Below are 19,042 nucleotides of genomic sequence, written 5' to 3'. Positions count from 1 at the left end.
AGGTGTCCTTCTGACATGTTTTCAGAATGGAGCATCATATGTATATTCTATGATGGTCTGTCTGAATTGTCCAAGATGTCATTAGATCACTCTGCTGGAGGATCTCTTCATCTAAAGAAGACGCCTGCAAAAGCCCAGGAACTCATTGAAATGGTTGCAAATAACCAGTTCATGTACACTTCTGAAAGGAATCCTGTAAATAATGGGACAACTCAGAAGAAAGGAGTTCTTGAGATTGATACTCTGAATGCTATATTGGCTCAGAACAAAATATTGACTCAGTAAGTCAATATGATTTCTCAGAGTCTGTCTGGAATACAAGCTGCACCAGGCAGTACTAAGGAAGCTTCCTCTGAATAAGAAGCCTATGACCCTGAGAATCCTGCAATGGCAGAGTTGAATTACATGGGAGAATCCTATGGAAACACCTACAATCCTTCATGGAGGAATCATCTAAATTTCTCATGGAAGGATCAATAGAAGCCTAATCAAGGCTTCAATAATAATAATGGTGGGAGAACACGGTTTGGCAATAGCAAACCTTTTCCATCATGTTCTCAGCAACAGACAGAGAATTCTAAGCAGAGCCACTCTGACTTAGCAACTGTAGTCTCTGATCTATCTAAGACCACTCTCAGTTTCATGACTGAAGCAAGGTCCTGTATTAGAAATTTGGAGGCACAAGTGGGTCAGCTGAGTAAGAAAGTTACTGAACTCCCTCCCAGTACTCTCCCAAGCAATACAGAAGAGAATCCAAAAAGAGAGTGCAAAGCCATAACTATAACCAACCTGGGCAAACCTGGAGAGGAAGAAAAGGCAGTGATTTGCAATGAGGAAAACCTCAATGGACATTCACTGGCCTCCAAGGAGTTCCCTAATGAGGAACCAAAGGAATCTGAGGCTCATATAGAGACTATAGAGATTCCACTAAACTTATTGTTGCCATTCATGAGCTCTGATGAGTATTCTTCCTCTGAAGAGGATGAAGATATTGCTGAAGAGCAAGTTGCTCAGTATCTAGGAGTAATCATAAAGATAAATGCCAAGTTAATTGGTAATGAGACTTGGGAGGATGAACCCCCATTGCTCATCAATGAACTGAATGATCTGGTTTAACTGAAATTACCTCAGAAGAAACAGGATCCTGGAAAGTTCTAAATACCTTGTACCATAGGCACCATGACCTTTAAGAAGGCTCTGTGTGGCCTTGGGTCAAGTATAAACCTCATGCCTCTCTCTATAATGGAGAAACTAGGGATCTTTGAGGTGCAAGCTACAAGAATCTCACTTGAGATGGTAGACAATTCAAGGAAACAAGCTTATGGACTTGTAAAGGATGTCTTAGTGAAGGTTGAAGGCTATTACATCCCTGCTGACTTTATAATCCTAGAGACTGGGAAGGATGAAGATGAATCCATCATCCTTGGAAGACCCTTCCTAGCCACAGCAAGAGCTGTGATTGATGTGGACAGAGGAGAGTTAGTCCTTCAAGTGAATGAGGACTACCTTGTGTTTAAGGCTCAAGGATCTTCTTCTGTAACCATGGAGAGGAAGCATGAAAAGCTTCTCTCAATACAGAGTCAAATAGAGCCCCTACACTCAACTTCTAAGTTTGGTGTTGGGAGGCCAACATCAAGCTCTGAGTCTCTGTGAAGCCCTCTAAGATCTCACTGTCAAGCTATTGACATTAAAGAAGCACTTGTTGGGAGGCAACCCAATGTTATTTAATTATATTTATTTATTTTCCATTATTATTTTATGTTTTCTTTAGGTTGATGATCATGTGAAGTCACAAAAATAACTGAAAAATAAAAAAACAGAATGAAAAACAGCATTAAAAATAGCACACCCTGGAGGACAGGCTTACTGGCATTTAAACGCCAGTAAGGATAGCAGAATGGGCGTTTAATGCCCAGCCTGGCAGCATTCTGGGCATTAAATGCCAGAATGGGCAGCACTCTGGGTGTTTAACGCCAGAAAGGGTTGTCTGGCACATGCTGGTGTTAAACGCCAGAAATGGGCATCTGGCTGGCGTTTAACACCAGAAATGGGCAGCAGAGTGGCGTTTAATGCCAGGAAAGGTAGCAGAGCTGGCGTTAAACGCCAGAATTGGCACAGAATGGGCGTTTGAACGCCAGAATGATTCAGAGATTCGAATTCCTTGACACCTCAAGATCTGTGGACCCCACAGGATCCCTACCTACCCCACTTCTCCTTCTCTCCTCTTCACACCTTTCCATAACACTCTTCCCCATACACGCTTGACCAATCACCTCAATACCTCTTCCCCAAACACCATTCACCTATCAAATCTTACCCTCTTCTCCATACTCTCTTCACCACTCACATCCATCCATCATAAAACCCCACCTTGGCTGAACCTACACCAACCCTCCATCTCTTTCATTTCTTCTTCTTCTACTCTTTTCTTTCTTCTTTTGCTCGAGGACGAGCAAATCTTCTAAGTTTGGTGTGGAAAAAGCTAAAGCTTTTTGTTTTTCCATAACCATTAATGGCACCTAAGGCTGGAGAAACCTCTAGAAAGAGGAAAGGAAAGGCAATTGCTTCCAACTCCGACTCATGGGAGATGGAGAGACTCATCTCATTTGTCACCTATGCAATTCAGCTGGAATTGACATAGAAGGAGACATCTTCATTGATGAGGACAAGCCCATTACTAAGAAAATGATGGAGCAAACAAGGGAGCCCACTCATGAACCTCAACAAGAGCATGAGGAAATTCCTCATCATGAAATCCCTGAGATGCCTCAAGGGATGCACTTTCCTCCACAGAACTATTGGGAGCAAATCAACACCTTCCTAGGAGAATTAAGTTCCAACATGAGACAACTAAGGGTGGAGCACCAAGAGCATTCCATCCTCCTCCATGAAATTAGAAAAGACCAAAGAGCCATGAGGGAGGAGCAACAAAGGCAAGGAAGAGACATTGAGGAGCTCAAGCACTCCATAAGATCTTCAAGAGGAAGAACTAGCCGCCATCACTAAGGTGGACCCGTTTTTTAATTTCCTTGTTCTTTATTTTCTATTTTTCATTCCCTATGCTTTATGTTTTATCTATGTTTGTGTCTTTACTACATGATCATTAGTGTCTAGTGTCTATGCCTTAAAGCTATGAATGTCCTATGAATCCATCACCTTTCTTAAATGAAAAATGTTTTTAATTGCAAAAGAACAAGAAGCACATGATTTTGAATTATATCTTGAAATTAGTTTAATTATTTTGATGTCGTGGCAATACTTTTTGTTTTCTGAATGAATGCTTGAACAATGCATATTTTTTAATTTGTTGTTTATGAATGTTAAAATTGTTGGCTCTTGAAAGAATAATAAAAAAGGAGAAATGTTATTGATAATCTGAAAAATCATAAAATTGATTCTTGAAGCAAGAAAAAGCAGTGAATAAGAAAAAGCTTGCGAAAAAAAATATGAAAAAAATGCGAAAAAATAAAGAAAAGAGAAAGAGAAAGAGAAAGCAAGCAGAAAAAGCCAGTAACCCTTTAAACCAAAAGGTAAGGGTAGAAAAAGGATACAAGGCTTTGAGCATTAATGGATAGGAGGGCCCACAGGAATAAAATTCTGGCCTAAGTGGCTAAACCAAGCTGTCCCTAACCATGTGCTTGTGGCGTGAAGGTGTCAAGTTAAAAGCTTGAGACTGAGTGGTTAAAGTCGTGGTCCAAAGCAAAAAGAGTGTGCTTAAGAGCTCTAGACACCTCTAACTGGGGACTCTAGCAAAGCTGAGTCACAATTTGAAAAGGTTTACCCAGTGATGTGTTTGTGGCATTTATGTATCCGGTGGTAATATTGGAAAACAAAATGCTTAGGGTCACGGCGAAGACTCATAAAGTAGCTGTGTTCAAGAATCAACATACTGAACTAGGAGAATCAATAACACTATATGAATTCTAAGTTCCTATAGATGCCAATCATTCTGAACTACAAAGGATAAAGTGAGATGCCAAAATTGTTCAGAAGCAAAAAGGCTACAAGTTCCGCTCATCTAATTGAAGCTAATCTTCATTGATAAGTTTGGAATTTATTGTATATTCTCTTCTTTTTATCCTATTTTGTTTTTAGTTGCTTGGGGACAAGCAACAATTTAAGTTTGGTGTTGTGATGAGCAGATAATTTATACACTTTTTGGCATTGTTTTTACATAGTTGTGACATGCAACAATTTTATTACTTTTTATTATATTTTTATTAATTTTTATTCAAAAATCACATTTCTGGACTTTACTATGAGTTTGTGTATTTTTCTGTGATTTTAGGTATTTTCTGACTTAAATTGAGGGACCTGAGCAAAAATGTGATTCAGAGGCTGAAAAAGGACTGCAGATGCTGTTGGATTCTGACCTCCCTGCACTCGAAGTGGGTTTTCTGGAGCTACAGAAGCCTAATTGGCACGCTCTCAATTGCGTTGGAAATTAGACATCCTGGGCTTTTCATCAATATATAGAAGTCCATACTTTCTCTGAGATTTGATGGCCCAAACTGGCGTTCAAAGTCAGCCTAAAAATTCTGGCGTAAAACACCCAAACTGGCACCAGAATTGGGGTTAAACGCCCAAACTGGGACCAAAGCTGGCGTTTAACTCCAGGAACAGCCTATGCACGAAAAAGCTTCAATGATCAGCCCAAGCACAAACTAAGTGGGTCCCGGAAGTGGATTTCTGCACTATCTGCACTTAGTTACTCATTTTCTGTAACCCTAGGCTACTAGTTTAGTATAAAAACTACTTTTAGAGACTTATTTTGCGTCTCTTTTGATCATCTTTTAGTTAATATTTTGACCATCTATTGTACACGTTTGGAGGCTGGCCTCACAGCCATGCCTAGACATTTCACTTATGTATTTTCTACGGTGGAGTTTCTACACCCCATAGATTAAGGTATGGAGCTCTGCTGTTCTTCATGAATTAATGCAATTACTACTGTTTTCTATTCAATTCACGCCTACTTCTTCTCCAAGATATACTCTCGTACCTAATTTGGTTAAGTTAGAATGAAGGGGTGACCCGTGACAATCACCCAATCTTTGTTACTCGCTTAGCCAAGGTCGCGTGCCTGACAACTACAAAGCGATCTACATGATGTTCAACGTAGTCATTGGATGACAGCTGGAGTATACTCTCTTGGGTTTCTAATATAAGATTAGAACCTTCGTGGTATAGGCTAGAATTATTGGCAGCCATTCCTGGGATCCGAAAAGTCTAAACCTTGTTTGTGGTATTCTGATTAGGATCTAAGATCCGGAAAGTCTAAACCATGTATGTGGTATTCCGAGTAGGATCTGGGAAGGAATGACTGTGACGAGCTTCAAACCTGTAAATGTGGGGCACAAGTGACAGTGTGCAAAAGGACAATGGTCTTATTCTGACGCTAGCAGGAATCGACAGATGATTAGCCCTGCAGTGACAGCACAGATGGATTTGTTTTCATTCGAGAGGATCATACAGCTTGCCATGGAAGGAGGTAACGCATGATTGGAAGAAGGCAGTAGGAAAGCAGAAGGTCAAAAGCAACAAAGCATCTCCATACCCTTAGCTGAAATTTCCACCAATGAATTACATAAGTATTTCTATTTTATTTTATTTTATATTTATATTTTAATTATCAAAACCTCATAACCATTTGAATCTGCCAGACTGAGATCTACAAGGATGACCATAGCTTGCTTCAAGCCGACAATCTCCGTGGGATCGACCCTTACTCACGTAAGGTTTATTACTTGGACGACCCAGTGCACTTGCTGGTTAGTTGTGCGAAGTTGTGAAAAAAGAGTTGAGATTACAATTGTGCGTACCAAGTTGTTGGCGCCATTGAGATCACAATTTCGTGCACCAGAAAGCTTTTTCACTTTAATGAGGTCACGTGATCAGCGTCACGCGCGCGCGTAGACGATGCGTGCGCGTCACTGGCAAATTTGCTCCTCACGCATACGCGTGGGTGACGCGTGCGCGTGGCCATGAATGTCCTTCTCACGCATATGCGTGGATGACGCATGCGCGTGACAATGAATTCTCCAAATTCTCATTTCTTCATGAATTCTCCACTTTGCATGCTTTTCTCTTCACCTCTTCAATCCAATAGTTGCCTTATGAATCTGAAATCACTCAACAAACATATCAAGGCATCGAAAGGAATTAAAGTGAATTAAATTTAGCTATTTAAAGGTCTAAAAAGCATATTTTCACTCTTACGCACAAAATTAGGGAGAATTATAAAAGCATGCTATTTCATTGTATAAATGTGGGATAAGTTGATAAAATCCTCTAAATTAAGCATAAGATAAACAACCCTATTGGGGTTTATCATATATTGAGTTATCCTCAAGTAAAAACTCACAAGAGTGAAGTCGAATCCTACAGGAATTGATTGATTGAGCAATTTTAGTCAAGTGTACAATCTAGTTGAACAAAGCATTAATGAAGTTTGATTTCAAGAATATAAATGGTGGGAAATGTAAATGACTTAAAGTAAATGACTGAAATTAAATTGCAGAAATATAAATTGCTTGAAAGGTAAATTGCATAAAGTAAAGGAAAATTAGATGACTGGAAATTTAAAAGGGAAGGGCATGATGAGCATAAAAGCAAACAAATAAAATAAAAGAAAGGGATAGATGAGAATAGGGAGGATCATTGGGTTTAGGAGATATTGAATTCTCCGGATCAATGTAATCTCATCCCTTCTTCAATCATGCAACATCATTGATCTCTTGGCAATCATGAGTGATTGAACCCCAATTTCTTGGCAATTCAATCTCTCTAAACTTAAACAATTGCCAATTCCTTGATCTAATTGCTCATGAGAGGAGATGAAGCTAGGTCACTGATTATACTACACACCTTTCTAGATCAAAGCATCGGGAGGATTATATGTCACTATATCCGACCAACCCCCAATCTAGTCCCGCATGAGAAAGAATTTCTAGCATGATTCCATTATTCCTCTTCCAAGGTTCCAATGGAATCCATGTATATCCAACCTCTTTTCCAAGACAATTGAATAATTGGATGAAGCACAAAATCTTTCAAGAAAATCAAAAAAAGATGAAGAGAAGAAGAGAATAAGAATTCTATTGATCCATCAAATTACAATAGAGCTCCCTCCCCTAATGAAGTGGGGTTTAGTTGGTCATAGCTCTAGAAAACCCAAAAGAAAAGTAAAACTGCATGAAAGTAAACTAAGTACAAAAGGAGGAAGAGAAAGTAGAGTTTAGATCTGAGTTCTATTCTGTGCAGTATAGTCTAGTGTACTTTGAAGTTCAAAACTTCACTTTATTTATACTACTTCTCTAACTTCAAGTGAGTCTTCAAGTCTTTGGATGTGGGCCCTTGGCCTTTAGTGAAGCAAGTTAGGAAAATGCCTAGGCCCTTTTCAGCTCTGCCAACCTTGCTGACCTTGGCATTATTAACGTTGCCAATGCTCTCAATCACATTGCTCTGGCATTGTCACTAGCATTATCAGCGTTATTAACGCTTCTCCATCGTGCGTACGCACACTGGCTCGTGCGTACGTACACTGGCCAAATTTCCTCTTGTGCATTGTTGAAGACGTTAGTGAGGTAACGTAGGCGTTGATAACACTGAAGCATGCCTAGCCTGGCATTATCCCTGGTGTTACCAGCGTTGGTAATGCTATTTAAGGTGCATGTCTTGACCTTGGCGTTGGTGGCATTGATAACGCCCTTTCATGCATGGATGGCTGGCGTTGTTGTTGGCGTTACCAGTGTTGGCAACACCCTTGATTCTCCTTGAGCTGGCGTTACCAGCGTTGGTAACGTTGATGCTAGCGTTATTGCCAGCATTACCGACGTTGGCAACGCCCTTGGTTCCCTCTTAAGCTGGTGTTATCGCTGGCGTTACCAGCATTGCCAACATTGGCAACACCCTTGTTTCCTTTTGGAGCTGGCGTTAGTGAGGCCATTTGTAGCGTTGCCAACGCCCTTAGTCTGTATGATCTTGGCGTTGGTGAGCCTAAGTTGGCCGTTGGTAACGCCTTTGGTCTTTGCTTTCCCTCTACTTCTTCTTTCCTTGCCTACCATCAGTCAAACAAGTGTATCAAAGCTTGCTATTTCATGAATAATCACAAGATAATTCATCATTCATTACACCACTTAGTTCTTCTGTTAATCTCATGAAAATGATTATAATTCACTAATGTTTGATGAATCAAAACATGTAAAGATAATTCATCCAAATGCTTGCCTACTGATGAAGATACTGCATGAAACTAAGTAAAAACTTAATAAAAATGGCTTGTGAAACTAGCCAAGATGCCCAGGCATGACAATACCAAACTTAAATCTTGCTTGTCCCTAAGCAAGTGATAGAACATAAGAAAAGAAATGAAGACACAGAGAAGTATAGGTCCTTATTTGAGAAACTTTCAATCCTGGTTCATGGGGTTTGTATGGATGACCTCTGAAGGTTCATAGTCCTATTGGCTTCTAGGCTATAACATTCTCTTGGGTATTAACCTTGTTGCCTTCTATGAGACCTTTTTATTCTTTGATCATTGGCTTAAACTTTTTTTGTTTTCGTTTCTTCTTGATAGAGGCTTATTACTTTATTGAGGCTAAGTGCTTTGTGTTAAGGCAACTCTTTATGATAAGTTTTCAGTCAACACTCCCAAACCAGTTGGTTTAAGGTTCTAGGTGTTGAAGCACCCCTGAGGACTTACTTCCTCAAGCCTCTCCTTAACACAAATACACCACATGCACATGGCTTGTAATTCACCTTAAGACATTGGTGCCCAGCACCTTTTTGGGTTGCTTAATGCTTTGTAACAAGGTTGCTCTTGATAGTAGACTTTTGGTTGATAATTCTGAGTTAGTTAACCCAAGTTACCAGGTGATAAGGCACCCCTTAGAACCTAGTCATCCAAGCATATCCTTGTACAAAAGCATCACATGCATATATCTAAGGAATCAAGCAATTGGTGCCTAGCCTTTATTCATTGCTTCCTTCTTCTACTTCATTCTTCTTTTTCATTTTTTTTCTTTTTGCAAGGATCTTTTTATTCTCATGGGTTTCATAGAATGCATACCAAGGAGATATTCTAACCTTCAACCTTATTTGTGAACCAACTAGTTAGCATATACCACCACACATCCTAGGACTTTATTCATTTTTCAAAATAGACTTTATTCTTCTCTGTTCATAGCATTTTCTTTTTTTTATTGAACGTTAGGAATCAAACATACAATTAAGACAAGGTGCAGTGATGTAAATGCAATAACCAGTAATCAAACAAGCCTACACAAAAAAAAAATGCAAAGTACCTAAATGCAGAATGATTCAAAGACTAAACATGGAGCATGTTATACATGCATATTCCTTATTGGAAACTAAAGAGCAAGGAACTCCACCACCTTTTATTTCTTGCTTGCTTTGGTGGTCTCCACTTGCTTCCCCTTCTTCTTTCCTTTTTCTCCTACTTGTTGCTCATCTTCTCCTTGATTGCTTGCATCCCCCTTCTCCCTCTGTGTTTCCACTAGCCTCTTCCAAAATCCACCATCATCCATCTTCTTTCTCAGTTTCTCTTTATTGTGCCTTGCCTTTTCCACTTCTCGTGCTTCTAGCTCTCCATAAACTTCATCATATTTTTGGATTCCCGGATTCAAAAGGGGCAAATAACCAACTAAGTAATTGAGCTTAGCTTGAGTATTCATGTCATACTCAACTCTATTCATGTGCCTCCCTTCATTTAGAACCTTGTATTCATTGAATGCTTTCATGTGAGCAATTTAGCGTTGGTTGAGCTCTTGCACGCGCTTCTCTTGATGGATTTGCCTTTGAGCCACTTGGTTGATGGATTTATAGAGTTGGGAGTATTGCTTTTTTTGTTGCTCCATTAGTTGCATGTGCAACTCCCTCTGTTGATCCATTATTTGGGATTGAAAACCCCTCTGCTGATCTATCATTTGTAGTTGACAAGTTCTCTGCTGCTCGAGCTTCTAGATGCTGCCTTGACACATTGTCAATGGCCTATTGAAATTGAGTCATGTCAAAGGAGGCCGAGGCTTGTTCTTCTTCTTCTTGTAGTGCCTTCTTTCTTCTTTAGGTTCTTCTTTGGCTTTGGACATTTGTAACATATGCCATTCTTTGTGTCGTGATTGGTTATCCTATTTACACCCATTCAATTTTTTTTTCCTAAAAAATTACCCCGGACTTCTTACATAAGCACAGAATGGTGCTAGGATGACCAAGCCAAGCTCTGGGATCATTCTTCTTTGCTATGTCTTGATGTTGTTTGCAATGATCTCCGGAACTTTTATCTTCCCTCCTTTCATTATGCAGTGAACAATAATTGCTCTGTTTATATTGACTTCTGAATTATTCGAGGTAGAGAGAATGGATCTTCTCACTATCGCAAACCATCCTTTAGCTTCAGGTATGAGATCTTCTCTTCTAATGTATCTTGGCATTCTTTTAGAGTCTCTTACCCAATCGGTTTCCACAGCACATATGTCATTTACTATCTCTTCACAATCAAGGTCACCATTATTTCTCGCCTCAGAGCTGGCTTCCTCAAATGATATTACCCTTATCTTGAGGACCCTCATTATTGACTTCGGGTTGAAGTCAATCCATATTCCCCTTACATAACTCTTATAAGGGAGATCATTTTTCTTGTCTTCTCTTACTGCGTTCGCATAAAATTCTCGAACAAGAGTTGTACTCACACCTACGAGTGGCTCATAGAGAAGTTCCCACCTCCGCTTCCTAATTTTCTCTTCTATTTCAGGGCATTCACCTTAGTGGAGCTGGAATGCTAATTCGGGCACAATCTCTTTTTTGGCCATCCATCCTTGAAACTGCATTTCATGGAATGGAGATCTAAATCTCTTCTCATCAAAAGGAGGTTAGTTCATAGGTTGCTTCCCCTTTCTCCTCTTGGCGTTTGATGATGATGCCATTGACTCTTTCAAAGGTGGGCGAATAAGGAAAGAGGGGTATAGAAGAGGTGAAGAAAATAAGTGAATGAGGAAGTTGAGAAGGTGTTAAGGAGATAGAGAAGGAAAATGAATGATCGGGAATGTTTGATATAAGGGGAAGGTGTGAAGGTTACGGGTATGAGTGAGGAGTAGCCAAAGAAGTGTGGAAATAAGGCTTAAAGTATGGAAGCAAGAGGTATAGTGTGAGAGCAAAGAAGTGATTCTTTGGAGGTGTTAACTCGGAAAGGATGAGGGTTATTTATAGTTGGAAGACGGGGAAGAAATGAATGGTAGAAATTAATATCATATGATGAGAATGAAGGGTGTGTTTGTGAAGTAGAGTGGATACATGGATTACCAATTTATGAGGTTGGTTGGGGTTCGGTCATCAAAATGGAGCTATGACATAACTAACTAGCCAATGGATGCATGGTAGTGCTTCTTAAGGAGCAAGATTCAAGGACATGTGACTAGTTCCTTTAAGTGTTCAAGGCTTCTAGCTCTTTGTCATGAAGTGACCGAACTCCTTGCTAGCATAGTCACTTCCATCAATCTCCTCTTCTAGATTCCTTTTTCAAAATTAAAACCAAAAAATGAATTCAAATTAGTGGCAAAAAACAAAAATTTTCTAACTAACTTTTGAAAATTCATAAAATAACTCAATTGACACAATTATTTTCATGGAATTTAAAACGTAAACAAGTTTACTCTAACAATTATGCTTGAAACATATGTGGAACACGAAACTTAGTGTTTGGTTATGTGATACAAAAATTTATCAAGTAGACTCCTAAGATACATATATGTTCATTATGCATGAAGCTATCTTAGGGTGCCTCTAGGCACACCAAACTTTAGGGTTTGTCATATGCTTCATGCACTTTCCCAATGCACATGTCAATTTGTTTTTAAATTTTGAATCCACACTGAAAACAATTTATTATTACTACTAAAGCATGAAATCAAGGATACTAAACATGGGTTGCCTCCCATGAAGCGCTTGATAAACCATTATTTTATGGTTTATCTTGTGCTAAATTGAGTAGTTTTTATCAATTCTTTGCACACTTATTCATACAATTTGTATGATTTTATAAATCCTTCCCAATTTTGTTTTATGATTAAAAACTTGCCTTCTAAGCTTTTAAATTGTCAAATTTTAATGTCCTTTTATACCATTCGATGCCATGATCTGTGTGTTAAGTGTTTTCAGGCTATATAGGGCAGGAATGGATTAGAGGATGGAGAGGAAGCTTGCAAAAATGGAAGAAACACAAGAAACAAAGGAGATGACTAGCGAAGATCGACGCGTACGCATGGCTCACGCGTGCGCGTGACTTGAAGCTTTTCACAACGATGCGTACGCGTGCCTGACGCGTACGCGTGAGAAGCAAACTGCACAGCGACGCGTACGCGTGACGTGCGCCACATGCAAAAATTGTAGAAGACACTAGGGGAGATTTTGGGCTGGTTTTGGACCCAGTTTTCGGCCCAGAAACACAGACTAGAGCCAGGGGACAAGCAGAGACTCAACACACATTCACTTTTACACAATTTTTAGTTTTTAGCTTTGAATCGGAGAGAGAAAACTACTGCTTCCTCTAGGGTTCTTCACATTCATAGTTTTCTAGTTTTATGCTTTTGATTGGGATATTGAGAAGAGTTACTACCTCCGTTTGAAGTCTTTGCCATTATAGTTTGCTTTCTTATTTCTTTGCTCTTTTACTTTTCATTCACTTTGTTCAGAGTTACATATGGATATCTTCGATTTTGGAAAGGATTAATGCAAAGAATTATTTTTACCTTTAATTAATTTTCTGTTATTACTTTATTTGAATTTCCATGTCTTCTTTTCATTCCCTTTATATGTTTATGAAAATGACATCCATGTCAATTAAGTAGACTCCCAACTTGACTTGGGAGTTGATTAATAGGAGACCCTTAAGTTGGAATACTCAAGTGTTAATTGGTAATTGGAAGTTGTTGGCTGGCTCTCTAGTCACTAATGCTAATCCTTCCATAGGAGAGGATTAGGACTAATGAATCGGAGTTGGTTCAGTTACTTGACTTTCCTTTATTCGGTAAGGGATAACTAAGTAGAAACAACAACCTCTTACCATTACACTTGGGAAAATTCAACAAGGATAGAACTTCTAATTAATCTTCTCCCAGTCAAGACTTTTTATTTTAAATATATAAAACCTCTTGTTAATTTTCATTGCTTTAATTAATAACCATTTTATTCTTCCGTTCTCCAACTCTAAAATTTCTCAGAAAATTCTTGACCAATAACTTGCACTCTTTTGTCAACTCGTTGGGAGACGACCTGGGAATTCTACTCCCAATATTTTATTCTTAAATTGTGACAACTCTTTTTAAATTGATAAGCAAAATTTTTGTCGGTTAAGAACTGTACTTGCAACGCTATTTTCACTATAAATTCTTAATCGGCAATTCTCAGCCCGTCAATTTTTGGCGCCATTGCCGGGGAGTTTTAAAAGTGTGCTAAATTATTGGTTGGTGTAAATATTTTTATATTTGCATCTTTGCATTTTTATTCTATTTTTAGTTTAATTTCTCTTAATATATTTTATTTTATTACCATGACCTGTATGTTTCTTTCATTGAATGATGAATTCACTACCTGATCCGAGCTTAGCCGCATTTGATCCTGAAATTGAAAGAACTATTTCATGTATTAGGCGAGCTCGGCATCGGTTAGCCTCTGAGGTTGGTGAAGTGGTTACTACCAATTCACCAGTCTTATCTGAGGGTGAATCTGAAGTGCCATTTGAGGAAGAAACAAGCTCCTCTTCTACTGAGTTTGTTGATTTACTTGCAGGTAATATGGCGGAGCCCAAAAGGATTACTCTCCAAGTAGCAGGGGCTCTGGACTTTACACTGCAACCGTATTAAGCGCGTCACCCAAATTTGGCTGCAGATTTTGAACTGAAGACTGCACTAATCAATCTACTGCCTAAGTTTCATGGCTTACCTGCTCAAGAGCCTATAAAGCACCTCAGAGATTTTCAGAGCCTGCTCAACTACTAGGCGTCATGGTGCAGATGAGACTACTATTTGGCTATATGCCTTCCCGTTTTCTCTTGAGGGAAAGGCAAGGGAGTAGTTCTACACTCAACCTGAAGAAGTTGTTACTAATTGGGATCTGCTCAGAAGGGAATTCCTGGACAAGTACTTTTCGGCTAAAGCTATAGATAGACTGAGGAAAGAAACTTCCTACATTATCCAAGGCGAGTCAGAGACTCTCTACGAGTATTGGGAACACTTCAGGAGTCTCCTAGACTCATATCCCCACCACAAGATTGACCAGTTGGTGTTGATTAGCTATTTCACACAAGGCATGAAGCCTCAAGACAAGACTATATTAGATGCTGCGAGTAATGGCTCTCTGATTAGGTACAAGAAGCCGACAGAAGCGTGGTAACTGATCGCCGATCTAGCTGAGTCTACCCAAAATGCCAGGCACAGGAACAACCATCCCAAGGCTATTGCGGAGGTTTCCTCTAGTAGTGAGACTACTGCTCTCACACAGACTCTGGGAGAGATGACCAACATACTGAAGCAGCTCCAGCTGAATCAACAACAACCTCAGCCTCCTCCACAACAACAGTGTCAATAGTTGGTTCCTCAGAGAGTGTGCAAAATATGTGCCTTCTATTCTCATTAAACTGATGAATGTCCGCAACTCCAACAAGAAGACAACACCTTAGCAGCTACTAACAATTACTATAACCGCCCGAATAAAAGGAATTATCAACAAGGCGATAATTATAACCAAGGTGAGAACTACAATCAAGGTTGGCAAGACAACTCCAACTAGTGATGGAGAGACAATTCCAACCAAGGATGGAGGGACAACTACAATCAAGGAGGCAGAGACAACGGTGGAAATCAGAGGTAGAACAACAACAATAATCAGCAGAACTGGTATCAGCAGAACCAAGGCCAGCCTTACCGAGCACCTCACCAAAGGCAATCCCAGGCACCTCAAAACAACTAACAGCAAGCCCCTCAAATTACTTACCCCCCTTCCTCTTCCAATGATGAGATGTTGTGCTCTATTGCGCAAGGACAAAAAGACATTCAAAATACACTTAACTCTACCATAAATGGTCTTAACTCCACTCTACAAGCTCTCATTTCCCGATTGGAACCACCTTCTACCCCCAACAATCAACCCTCAAGCTCATGTGCACTTCCCTCTCAACCTTACCTAACCCAAAGGGTGGAATCAATGCCATTACTTTGAGGTCCAGAACCACACTGCAAGAGAGGAGTCGTGAAGAGCCAAGCTCAAAAGAAGATATTCATGTTGAAGACATTGTTAAGGTAGAGGATGCTGAAGAAGAGGATGAAGTACAAGACATGGTTGAAGAAGAAGCGGCTCAGCCAAGGAATGGAACACCAAAGGAAGATGAGGTTACAAGAGAAGCCATTCCCATTCTTTTTCCACACCTTGGTAGGAAATCCAGAAAGCAGATGGAGCTAGACCCCAAGATGGTGGAGATCTTCAAAAAAGTTGAGGTAACTATTCCCCTTTTTGATGCCATTTGCCAGGTACCTAAGTATGCTAAGTTTTTAAAAGATTTATGCATGAATAAAGATAAAATACATGATTTAGAAACTATTCCTCTAGGTAGCTCTATTTCTACTTTAATGTGTGCTATACCGGAAAAATGTGGTGATCCGGGTCCTTGCATGGTTACTATTACTATAGAGGGTGTACAATTTGTTGACTACATGTGTGATTTAGGTGCATGTGTGAGTATTATGCCATTATCTGTATATGATGCCTTGAGGCTCTATCCCTTAAAAAGGTCGGCAGCACGTTTTGTTTTGACAAATAAGAGCATAATCTCAGTGGCTAGAATTGCTGAAGATGTGCTGGTGAGCATTAAGGGGTTAACATTCCCTATTGACTTCTACATTTTGGAGATGCCCCCTAATAACTCAGGAAGACCATCATCCATCCTGCTTGGACAGCCATTTCTGAAGACTTCAAGGTTCAAATTGGATGCCTTCTCAGGAATTTACTCTTTTGAGATAGATGGCAGAGCAGTGAGCTTGAACCTGGATGAAGCTATGAAGCACCCTCCAGAAGATCACTCCATTTTCTAGTTTGACATCATTAATGAGACAGTAGCTGCAATTCACCAAGAAAAAGTAGAAGAGATGCACATGGAGCAAGGTACAAGTGTGGGGAAGCCCTCTGAACAAAATGAAGACACCTTGCCACCACCAATGGCTCCAGATGATCAAGTGCCAAGCCATGAGCAGAAAATGGAGTTGAAGCCCCTTCCACCCCACCTCAAGTATGCTTACCTTGAGGATCATCAGAAGCTCCCAGTTATCATTGCAAGGAAACTCACTTCCCAACAAGAGGAGCAGTTGCTTAGTGTGCTGAGAAGACACAAGAGAGCTATTGGGTGGAGCTTGGCGGATATAGTAGGCATCAGCCCTCACGTCTATAAGCACCGTATATTTTTAGAAGAGGGAGCAAGGCCTGTCCGTCAACCTCAAAGGCGGTTGAATCCCACCATCTTAGAAGTTGTCAAGAAGGAAGTAACTAGACTGCTTGAAGCTGATATCATCTATCCAATCTCGGATAGTGATAAACCCTAATTTTGTGGTTTATATTGTGCAGAATTTGGGGGGTTTTGTCAACATTTCTCACACTTATTCACAAGAAATGCATGGTTTTGTGTTCACTTCCTAATATTGCTCCATGATGAAAAACATGCTTATTTTGCCTTAAAATTGATATATTTTGATCCTCTTTTATTGCCATTCGATGCCGTGATGTATTTGTTGAGTGATTTCAGTATTAATAGGGTAAGAATGGCCTAGAAGAGAGAAAGAAAGCATGCACAAAAGGAAGGAACATGAAGATTTGGATTTTGGGAAATTCAGCAATGGCGCGCACGCGCACTCCACATGCACGTGTGGATGAGGATAGCTAGAAGTGGCGCGCGAGGATGGACGCATCCGCGCGGATAAGAGAATTCCCACCGAAGCGCACGTGCACCTGGCACGCACGCGTGAATCACAAAAGCAATCGGTGCGCACGCACACATGGCGCGTACGTGCAGGACGCTGCACGTGACGTCACTAAAGGAAATCGTGCCTGGCGATTTCTGAGGCTGATCAGGCCCAAATTCAAGCTGTTTTTGCATGGAAAAGACCCAAGGATGCTAGGGGGAAAGGGAGGATCATTCATTTTACACTAGACACAATTTTTAGCTAGTTTTTAGTTCTTTGTTCTTCTAGAGAGAAACTCTTGTTCCTCTCTAGATCTAGCTTTAATTTGATCTTCCCTTTTGAATTCTGAATTAGATCTTGTTAATTACTAGTTTTAATTGTTCAATTTGAATTCCTTAGTATAATTTTGCTTAGATCTTGTGATAGTTTTATGAATTCTTGTCAATTGTCATTTTATACCCATTTCATGAATGTTGTGAATCTTGACTTGTTGATGTTACATTGATGATTTCTATGACTTCCATGGGAAGCTTATGTTGGGTTTCACCGTTGTCAATGGCTACCTCCCGTCCTCTCAGTGAAAATGGTCCAAATGCGCTGTCACCGCACGGCTAATCAGCTGTTGGTTCTCGATCATGTTGGAATAGGATCTATTGATCCTTTTTTGTTTGTCACTACGCCCAACACTCACGAGTTTGAAGCTCGTCACAATCATTCCTTCCCAGATCCTACTCGGAATACCACAGACAACGTTTAGACTTTTCGGATCTCAAGAATGCTGCCAATTGATTCTAGCCTATACCACAAAGACTCTGATCTCACGAAATGGAAGGCTCGGTTGTCAGGCGAGGCAACCATGCGTCATGAATCAGGAGGCTAAGAGATACGCACACAAGCTATTGCAAGTAGAACGGAAGTGGTTGTCAGGCACGCGTTCATAGGTGAGAATGATGATGAGTGTCACGGATCATCACCTTCTTCAGGTTGAAGAATGAGTGTATATCTTAGAGAAGAAAAAGGCTTGAGTTGAATAGAAAAATAATAGTACTTTGCATTAATTCATGAAGAATAGCAGAGCTCCACACCTTAATCTATGGTGTGTAGAAACTCCACCGTTGAAAATACAAAAGTGATAATGGTCTAGGCATGGCCGAATGGCCAGCCTCCCAAAGATGAAAAGTATTCTAAGATCAAAAGTATATGAAAATACAATAGCAAAAGGTCCTATTTATAGAGAACTAGTGACCTAGGGTTTACAGAAATAAGTAATTAATGCAGAAATCTTCTTCCGGGCCCACTTGGTGTGTGCTTCGGCTGAGCATTGAAGCTTTCACGTGCAGAGACATTTTTTGGAGTTAAACGCCAGCTTTTGTGCCAGTTTGGGCGTTTAACTCCAGCTTTTATGCCAGTTCTGGCGTTTTGACGCCAGAATTTTTATGCTAAATTGGAACGCCGGTTTGGGCCATCAAATCTCGAGAAAATTATGGACTATTATATATTGCTGGAAAGCCCAGGATGTCTACTTTCCAACGCAATTAAAAGCGCGCCAATTGGGTTTTTGTAGCTCCAGAAAATTCACTTCGAGTGCAGGGAGGTCAGAATCCAACAGCATCTGCAGTCCTTTTTCAGCCTCTGAATCAGATTTTTGCTCAGGTCCCTCAATTTCAGCCAGAAAATACCTAAAATTACAGAAAAATACACAAACTCATAGTAAAGTCCAGAAATGTAATTTTTATTTAAAAACTAATAAAAACATAATAAAAACTAACTAAAATATACTAAAAACATACTAAAAACAATGCCAAAAAGCGTACGTGCGGGAAGCTGCACGTGAGCTCACTAAAGGAAATTGTGCCTGGTGATTTCTGAGGCTGATCAGGCCCAAATTCAAGCTGTTTTTGCATGGAAAAGATCCAAGGATGCTAGTGGGAAAGGGGGGATCATTCATTTTACACTAGACACAATTTTTAGCTAGTTTTTGGTTCTTTGTTCTTCTAGAGAGAGAAACCCTTGTTCCTCTCTAGATCTGGCTTTAATTTGATCTTCCCTTGTGAATTCTGAATTTGATCTTGTTAATTACT

The 19,042-nt window shown here is 39.9% G+C and overlaps 1 pseudogene; it reads left to right on the top strand.

The window, feature by feature from the left end:
- Positions 1-642: 642 nt before the first annotated feature.
- Positions 643-8,617, top strand: LOC148553033 (uncharacterized; annotated as a pseudogene).
- Positions 8,618-19,042: the final 10,425 nt, after the last annotated feature.

Source organism: Arachis ipaensis, chromosome B7, assembly GCF_059453495.1.
Source record: "Arachis ipaensis isolate K30076 ecotype BB chromosome B7, ASM5945349v1, whole genome shotgun sequence".
NCBI classification, from domain to species: Eukaryota; Viridiplantae; Streptophyta; class Magnoliopsida; order Fabales; family Fabaceae; genus Arachis; species Arachis ipaensis.
Note: the sequence above shows the minus strand (reverse complement) of the source record. Positions and strands in the feature narration are given on the sequence as shown.